We start from the raw sequence: 8,900 nt of genomic DNA on the forward strand, positions 1-8,900 counted from the left end.
ATATTTATGTGGTTCACAGAAAGTATTATGCAAACTGCTCAACTCCTTGAGAGCATATTGTTTTCTGCTTCCTTTCAGTATCTCCAGTGCTCAGCATGGTGCTGATCGTGTGGTAGGTGTTCAGGACCATTGGTTGTATTGGATTTGACAACATGCTAAGTGAGGGGCTGTGAAAATAGAATAGTAGATGTCTGTTGTGGTTTTGGGAGCTTATGATCTAGTTGAAGAGAAGGCATACTGACCACAAACAGTAGAAGAATCCTTTTCTAGCAGGACCATTCACAGGAACACATTGATATTTACTTGATCAGTTTGTGGGACTTCTCTGTGCATCCAGTCAGGGGGTATTATTATTTAGAAAAACAACATGTTGAGAGGCAACCATGTATGAAAACATCAAATTCGTCTATTCTAAAATGTATACTGTATTTTAAAATGTCTTGATTTATGTGGGCTTCTTAATTTATTGTCTTTGCTTGACTCTTGGAAGTGTTAAAGGGAGAGATGAATTGTTTAGGGTCTCGCTACTCAAAAAGAAGTCTGAGAGCTTGCTAGAAATGCAGAATCTCAGGTCCTACTCAGACCTACGGAATCAGAATCTGCATCGTTTATATGTAATTTATTGTTAAGTTAGCTAACATACAGTGTATTTGGTATACTTTTGGCTTTGGGAGTAGATTCCCATGATTTAGCACTTACATACAACACCTAGTACTCATCCCATCAAGTGCCATCCTCAGTGCCCATCAGCCATTTTCTATGTCCCCCCAACCGCCACTCCATCAACCCTTGGGTTGGTCTCTGTATTTAAGAGTCTTTTACGGATTGTCTCCCTCTCTGTAACTATATGTATATAGGTATTTTTTCTTTCCCTTCTCCCATGGTCTTCTGTTAAGTTTCTCAAGTTCCATGTATGAGTGAAAACATATATCTTTCTCTGACTGAATTATTTTATTTAGCATAATACCCTCCGGTTCCTTGCACATTGTTGCAAATGGCAAGATTTCCTTTATTTTCATTGGCGAGTAGTATTCCATTGTATATATAAACCACATCTTCTTTATCCATTCATCAGTTGAAAGACATTTGAGCTCTTTCCATAATTTGCCTATTGTTGATAGCATTGCTATAAACATTGGGGTGCCTTTGCGTCTATACCTCAGCATTCCTATATCTTTAGGATAAATTCTGAGTAGTGCTATTGCTGACTCATAGGGTAATTCAGTCTTTAATTTTTTTTATTAAAACTTTTTTTAAATGTTTTATTTATTTTTGATACAGAGAGAGACAGAGCATGAGAGGGGGAGGAGCAGAGAGAGAAGGAGACACAGAACCGGAAGCAGGCTCCAGGCTCTGAGCTGTCAGCAGAGAGCCTGACGCGGGGCTCGAACCCACAAATGTGAGATCTGATCTGAGCCGAAGTTGGAGGCTTAACCAACTGAGCCACCCAGGCGCCCCCAGTCTTTAATTTTTTGAGGAACCTCCAAACTGTTTTCCAGAATGGCTGCAACAGTTTGCATTCCCAAGTTTCCTAGGCATTTTGTAAGCTCATTAAGGTTAGAGAAGCATGGATTTGCGGGATCCCTTATATTAGCAATGGGTCAAAGACGTGTGGAAGGCTTTTTTTTTTTTTAACAAGAAAATAGAGGTAAAGAACAATAAATACAGTGTTGTTTACTAGGGAAAGATTAAGGTTGGGAAAGAATAGGAATTTTGTCAGTGAAATTTTTACAAAGCAGGTTGGAAAAGGCTCACCAGCACATGGAGGAAACCATTTTAAATTGGTCAAGAAATGGGAAAAGGGAACAAGTTCAGACTGACCCTTGCGCCTCTCCAGCCACTTAATTTCCCTAGGGAGGCTGCTCTGTTGATTCTTCGTTATCAAATGAGCCTTGGTGATTTTTCCTTTCTCCCCCACCACCCTCTCCCTCCGCTACCCCAGGGCAGTCCTAGCTAGAATTTTGCTTCATTGCTAGACACTTCTTTGGGAGAAGAGGTTGCTCACTTTGTAAGTTTCTTTAAAAATGTTTTTTAATTTATTTTTGAGAGAGAGAGAGAAAGAGAGAGAGAACACATGAGAGAGTGTGTGAGCAAGGGAAGAGCAGAGAGAGAAGCAGGCTCCAGGCTCTGATCTGTCAGCACAGAGCCCAATGTGGGGCTCAAACCCGCAAACCGTGGTGAGGTCATGACCTGGGCTGAAATCAGACACTTAACTGACTGAGCAACCCAGGTCCCCCAAGATTGCTAACTTTGTACAATAGTATTTTACAACTAAATCACCTCCTCCCTCAGATTACTTCCATAACGAGAGGATCAAGGACCTATGGATTCTATAGAACCTTCATTCCACAAGATACCAATGGTGGTGATGCACGGATGGGCTAGGATGGGCCTAATCCATTATTGCATACACACTACAGCTTTGTTTATTATTAATGTCATGGCAGACATTTTCCTTAGCTCTGGTACTGAATAGAGCAATAATGCCACCATAAGGGAGGCAGGAATGGGAAGATAATAAATATTTATCACCAAATCTCTCGTTCCTAGCAACCACAAACGGAGGAGGAAATGAGCATCTAATATTTTGGAGAGCCAGTGCCAGGAAAACAAAAGCTTTTAAAAAAGTTTCATTAATCAAGGAGATTGATTGCTGTGGGTTCTAGAAATCTCAATCCAGTTTTTTAATAGAGGGAGATGTAATGATTGAGTGCGGTTTAGGCACTCCTGGAGACCTGCAATCTTGGCCAGATGCCTCTTGCAAAAATGACTGTCATCTATCAGAAGTATTAAATAATACAATCTGGTGGCTCTGTTCACAGAAGAGTATTGTTTTGTCTGTTTTCTTGGGCTAAATACACAGTATAGCAACAGAGCCATAGAACTGCATTGTCTCACACAGCACATGAGTTTGTATTTCAGGGAATTTACTAATACATTGGAATTGTGTTTTAAAGATTATATATAAATAGAGTTTCATTATGCATGTTTTGTTGTTGTTGGTGGTGGTGCTTTTTTCAGTATGGTATAGTGTCCTTGAAGGAGTCTAAGGTCAGGTCTTCAAACTGTCAGAAGATCAGCTCTTCTTCTCTACGACCAGGAAACAATTTCCTCCATTTATGCATTTCATTGCCATTGTTTAATGCTAAAGAGGAAAAGACAGAACTAATATGTGCTTCTAGTCCTATCACTGTAACTAGTGATCCATGTGACTTTGAATAAATTGTTTGCCCCTCTGGGCCTCAGCTTCTTTGTTTGATAAGTGAGGGGACTGGAAAAGAAACTCCTTGAGGCCCCTTCTTATATTAGAATTTGTGCTCTACAACTCCATTGCTAGCCTTGGTTTTCTTACCTGAATTCCTCTCTGTGGCCATCCATGCAATTTCAGCATCAAGACTGTCACAAATATATGGCTTTTTGTATTTGTCATGTATTTGTAATCTTACTCCTTTTTGTTTTCTCTTTTATTCACCTGAGCTAGATTTTATCTTTGTTTGTTATTATTTGATGTTCACCAACAAACCACGAGATGGCTGTGGTTTGGCATGTCTCAGTGGACGCATAATAACCTTAGTCAAGGCAAGCAGCACAAGTGCACCTGGTATCCCATGGAGTTTTCTTTGCGGCCATGTCTGTTGAGTGGTGTTTGTACCTGGTTCAGCCTTTGGGGCTAGATCCTTACTGAATGAGGAAAGAATCCCGTGGAAGCAAACTGACAGCTTCATTCACAAATGAGAAGGAAGACAAAAGCCATGATTGATAGAGAGGGGGTGGAGACAAAATCCATTGGTTCTAACCATCTCTTGTTCAGCCTTTGTGATCTAATGTCTGTCCTAGGTGTTATTTGTAGAAATGTCTTATGGTGAATGTTTGTCTTACTGCACCAAAACCAAAGATATATACTGCACACATTTTGTGTACCAGATTAGAAATTCTCAAAATACTGGATTAAATGATCATTGGGCCAGATTTCATGGAGTGAATGCACTACTCCCAGCACAGCAGATAATGCATTTCCCATTGTCCTAACTTTGTTCCTGACCGTTAAGATGCTATTTAATGCCCTGGAGATACAATTTATTAAATGGTACACCAGTTAGCCTGAACAAGTTAATGCACCTCTCAAAATGTCTACCTTATACCCAGGGAGCAACTAATTCCTCTTATTATCACATCCAATATATTATAGAAATGTCAGTATGACCATCACTATCAACATTTTACTCTTACACCTTTGCTTCACCTTTGTTACACAATTAAGATAGGACTTCCTCAGCCCCCAAAGGGGCTTATCTGTAGAAATAAGGCATATCTATCCCTATGGATTGGTGGGAATTGAGCTAGAATTTTAATTTTTAATAATGTGCATATTTAAATATCCTAACTATTCTTGAACGTAGTACCGTGAAAGAGTATTTAATGGTATTATCGGTGATGATCATCAGACCAAAATGCGCATCTTTAATAGTACATTTTCGTGGTTGGTAATTTTAAATGAATTTATTCTCCAGCTTTCATTCAAATACCTGTACAACACTGGACCAGTATTCTGTGCAGCTCTTGCATTTTGAAGATTCATTTTCTAATCACTGAAATCACTTACCTCTCTCAGATGCTAGGCCAGCAGTAATGGAGCTGAGAGAGTCATTAATTATGACACTCTGCCTTTTCTATCATCTTTCTGGGAAAGACAAGAAAAATAATTGCCTTAGCATCATCTTTCTTCGCCCACAGAGAAACAGACACTAATCAACATTCATTTCTGCCCCCACATTCAGCAGTTAAATAGTCCATTGTGTCATAGTGCTGCCTGTCACATGGGTTTCTAATCATGGAGTCTTCTTAAGAGAATGGCCAGTACTTTTGGTGTGTATCCCCAGTGTGTGCTCTGGTGCACTGTCCAGGACCATTTCACTTCTCCAGAAGGGAGAAATGATAATGATGGGTCAAGTGGTGGCATTTCTCTTTAAAATTCCCATTATACAGTGTGACTTAGAGCCTTGCAAAATGCTAGAGAGTATGCTCTGTTTTTACAATGATGAAATCAATATGTTTGGAAAGATTTACATTTTCATCAAAGAAAGGAACATGGCAGATTTAGGCTTCTAGCAATTTATCGCAAGCAACAATGTTGGCTGAAATGATTGAAGGAATTGAAAAATCACTGACCCTTTAAAATGCTTTAGGAGAGCAATATTAGAAAACCAGATGAGGTGATAATCTGTATTAATTTATAGTTGTCTAGCATTTTTTGAGAGTGCCATATAGAAATCAAATTTTTATGCATCTTTCTTTTAAGTCATTTGCACATTGGTGAAATGTATAAATTGGGAAGGGCAGGACCAAGAAATTGACAGTGTCTATCTAACTCTATCTGAGGTAAGTTCGGCCTTACCACATCTTTCACATGAAATCTGACTGTTCCTACATATCTTTCACCAATTTTTAGTGGTAACCAAGGAAACACAGTAAACGGGACCCATCTCTCTAGGGATTGGCTCACTAGAATGTCTACTTCTGTTAGAAGTTCTGTCTTCTCGTAATTTCTTATGGTTACATTAAAAGTTTACTTTGGATTTTCACCTTTTGGAAAGACCATGAAAGGGCATATAAAACTATTGTTTTAGAATGATTTTGATTTTGCCAAAGTACTCTGTCATCAGGTTGATTGCTACCTGACACTTTAAGAAGTTCAAGCAACTGCTTATTATTCGTTCTGATAGAAGGGGCTAGAGACATGACTAATAGGAAACCATATGTAACCCACAGGTTATTAAAATTTGTTTTAATGAAAACTTATCGTATTTTCCTTTAAAATGTTTTAAATAAGAGGTCTGGATGTCCAGCAATACTTGTGATGTCCCTTTTCCTTCCATCCTAGGTGAGTTTTCCTTTCTGGGGTTTTATAGTTCCATATACTGTCTAATCATAGTTCTTACTGCTGTGCTTTTTATCTCTTGATTTCTGTCAGTCTCTCCTTCTTGAGGGCAGGAGCAGAGTCTGTTTCTGCTCACCATTGTGTTCTCTGTGTGGTACACAGTGGACTATCTATCTTTTGATGAATGAATGGAATGAACACAGTACAGTCATCATATTTCATAATAATCTTTTTATAAAATAACAAGATAAGACATATTTTTTAGTAAAAAAAGGAAAATTTCTTCTTTTGATCATCACATGATTTAAGACATTTTGGAAAATGTATAAAAGAATATTCAGGGATGTAGAAATTAATATTTTGGTGTATATACTTCTAGTAACTTCTCTCTACCTGTATTCACCCATATATAAATATATTTCCTCTGTTCCACCTACATGCAAAAATACTGTTGGTAAACTAATTTTCATTCTAATGGCATGTTTTGTTTATCTATACTGAATTACTTTTCCATCACATTATATTATTGATTGTAAAATGTTACTGTAAATGGATTTGCTGTGATATATTTCATGAATTTCTCCATAATGGAATGTACCGCACCCCAGAGGGTGGTGTGGAATGAAAATATAGTTTCTATTTCTATTTATTTTTTATAGAAAAATAATAGAATAAATAGAATAAATTAGACTTTGTTATTATTTAATATACAAGTTGACATCTTTGTGTTCATTCAGTTCACATATGAGATGATTATGAATTCTCTTTGGCCAAAGGGGAATTCAGTAGGAAGAGAGAATTCCAAAGGGGCTTGACTCACTCATTTGTTGTTTCAGACTGTTGGGTATTTGACTTGATTCGTGTCCTGTTCAGTGGATTTATAGATTATATGTTAACTATATCATATATTAACTAGTCTACTGGTCTCCAAATGGACCAATAGATTAAAAGGATTTCTACTATGAAACTGAGGATGAACAGACTACTCTGAAAATAAGTCTAGGCAAACCATGAGAAAATGGCAGAGTTGAGCCTTTTATTCCTTGTGTGAGTTATTCCTTAGCCTCATTGTTGGGTGTAAGCAATGATACCTAATCATATCTGACAGTAAAATGCTTTCTAGTTATTTAAGTGCATGTGTATGTATGTGTGTGAGCACACGCATAATCTAGCTCTTCGATATAAAGTTAATGTTTGACCACTATGTGAGAAAGTAACTGCTTCTTAAAACAAACTTGTATAATAGAAAGTGAGTTTTGGAAATAGATGTTTGGGGATGTTTCCTTCCTCATGAGATTTTTGCCACTGAAAATTAATGTCACATATAATTATTACACATGTGCGTGCACGCACACACTGGAAACAATTTTCTAACACCTTGAACATTTTTTCAAAAAAGAATTTTGATGTGATTTGAAACTGTTAAAGACACAGAGATTCAGCACATTCTAATTAGTTTGCAAGAATAACTGATTAGCATTATGGAAGGTAGAAATTTGCTGGTCTGTTTGGCCCTGAATCCATTGTGTATAGTTGGTTGCTGGGAATAGAAAGCAGGTGTCATCATTTGGTAAGCATGGGCCGTGATGCATTTCTTTCATTTGTAAGTAAATATTTGTATGATAGGTCTTTTTAAGCGACAGCAGCTATTAAAACTAGGAATTGTAATAAACTGACCTTAAATCAGAGTTTCACATTGCTACATTATAGGCCGTTAAACTAAGATTTAAAAAGATGAAGCATATTCAATCCTATCACTTTTACAAGAACAGGTACAGTATAATAATGTACTATGTTATCTAGTAATAAATAATTATTATTAAAATTTGTATTATATAATACACAAATAGGTTTTTGGTACCACTAAGAAAAGATGAAAATTATTGCAAAATATTGCTTTTTCAATGTTGATGCCTTTTCAAGTGATTTCTGTTTTGGGAAAAGGCATGATGTATGACATTTTCAGCTCTATTAGTATATTTATTGTAAATAAATTAAATTCATTTTAACCTAATGAAGATACTATATATTTTTAATGATGAGTCTACAGTAAATATTTAGGATCACTTCCACATACAAAATGGAAATTAGAGTGGGAAAGAAATATGATAAAGACTGCCAAAGAAATTACAATTTGTGGGAAGTCGTAGTGTGCCGCTGCTTTCCCTCTCCCACAGTACCTCGCGCTCTTCCTTTCCAACCTGGGCCGGGCAAAATGGCTCCCGCAAAGAAGGGTGGCGGGAAGAAGAAGGGCTGTTCTGCCATCAACGAGGTAGTGACCAGAGAATACACCATCAACACTCACAGGCGCATCCATGGAGTGGGGTTCAAGAAGCGTGCCCCTCGAGCACTCAAAGAGATCCGGAAATGTGCTATGAAGGAGATGGGAACCCCAGATGTGCGCATTGACACCGGGCTCAACAAAGCTGTCTGGGCCAAAGGAATAAGGAATGTTCCATACCGTATCCGTGTGCGGTTGTCCAGAAAACGTAACGAGGATGAAGAGTCACCAAACAAGCTCTATATGTTGGTTACCTATTTACCTGTCACCACTTTGAAAAATGTACAGGCCATTAACATGGATGAGAACTAATTGCGGATTGTCAAATAAACCTCAGGTCATGATCTCATGGTCAGTGTGACAGAGCCCCCATCCAGAGCCGTGCTGACTGCACAGAGCCTGCTTGGGATTCACTCTCTGCCTCTCCCGCATGTTAAGTCCACTCGCTCTTTCAAAGTAAATAAACTTAAACAATTACAAAAAATAAAAAAAGAAATTATAATTTGTAACGATATGCAGGATCTAGTCATACCAATTCTAATAAAATGTCCTGCTCAGCAACTTTAAGTCTTCACAATGTATAGTAAAACAAGTATTATCTCTTTGGACATTGGGGCCAAAGCCAGATACACCTTGGATCTTATTATCTTAAGACCCCAGTCAACTCAAAACCTTGATTCTGATCCCTGAGATATTTTGCCTATTTAACTTCACTTTTCTCTAGGTGTAGAATGTGCTCTG

The 8,900-nt window shown here is 37.7% G+C and overlaps 1 pseudogene; it reads left to right on the forward strand.

The window, feature by feature from the left end:
* The first annotated feature begins 8,054 nt into the window (after positions 1–8,054).
* LOC115283974 lies at positions 8,055–8,471 on the forward strand (annotated as a pseudogene).
* The last annotated feature ends 429 nt before the right edge of the window (positions 8,472–8,900 follow it).

Source organism: Suricata suricatta, chromosome X (genome assembly GCF_006229205.1).
Source record: "Suricata suricatta isolate VVHF042 chromosome X, meerkat_22Aug2017_6uvM2_HiC, whole genome shotgun sequence".
Classification (NCBI taxonomy): Eukaryota; Metazoa; Chordata; class Mammalia; order Carnivora; family Herpestidae; genus Suricata; species Suricata suricatta.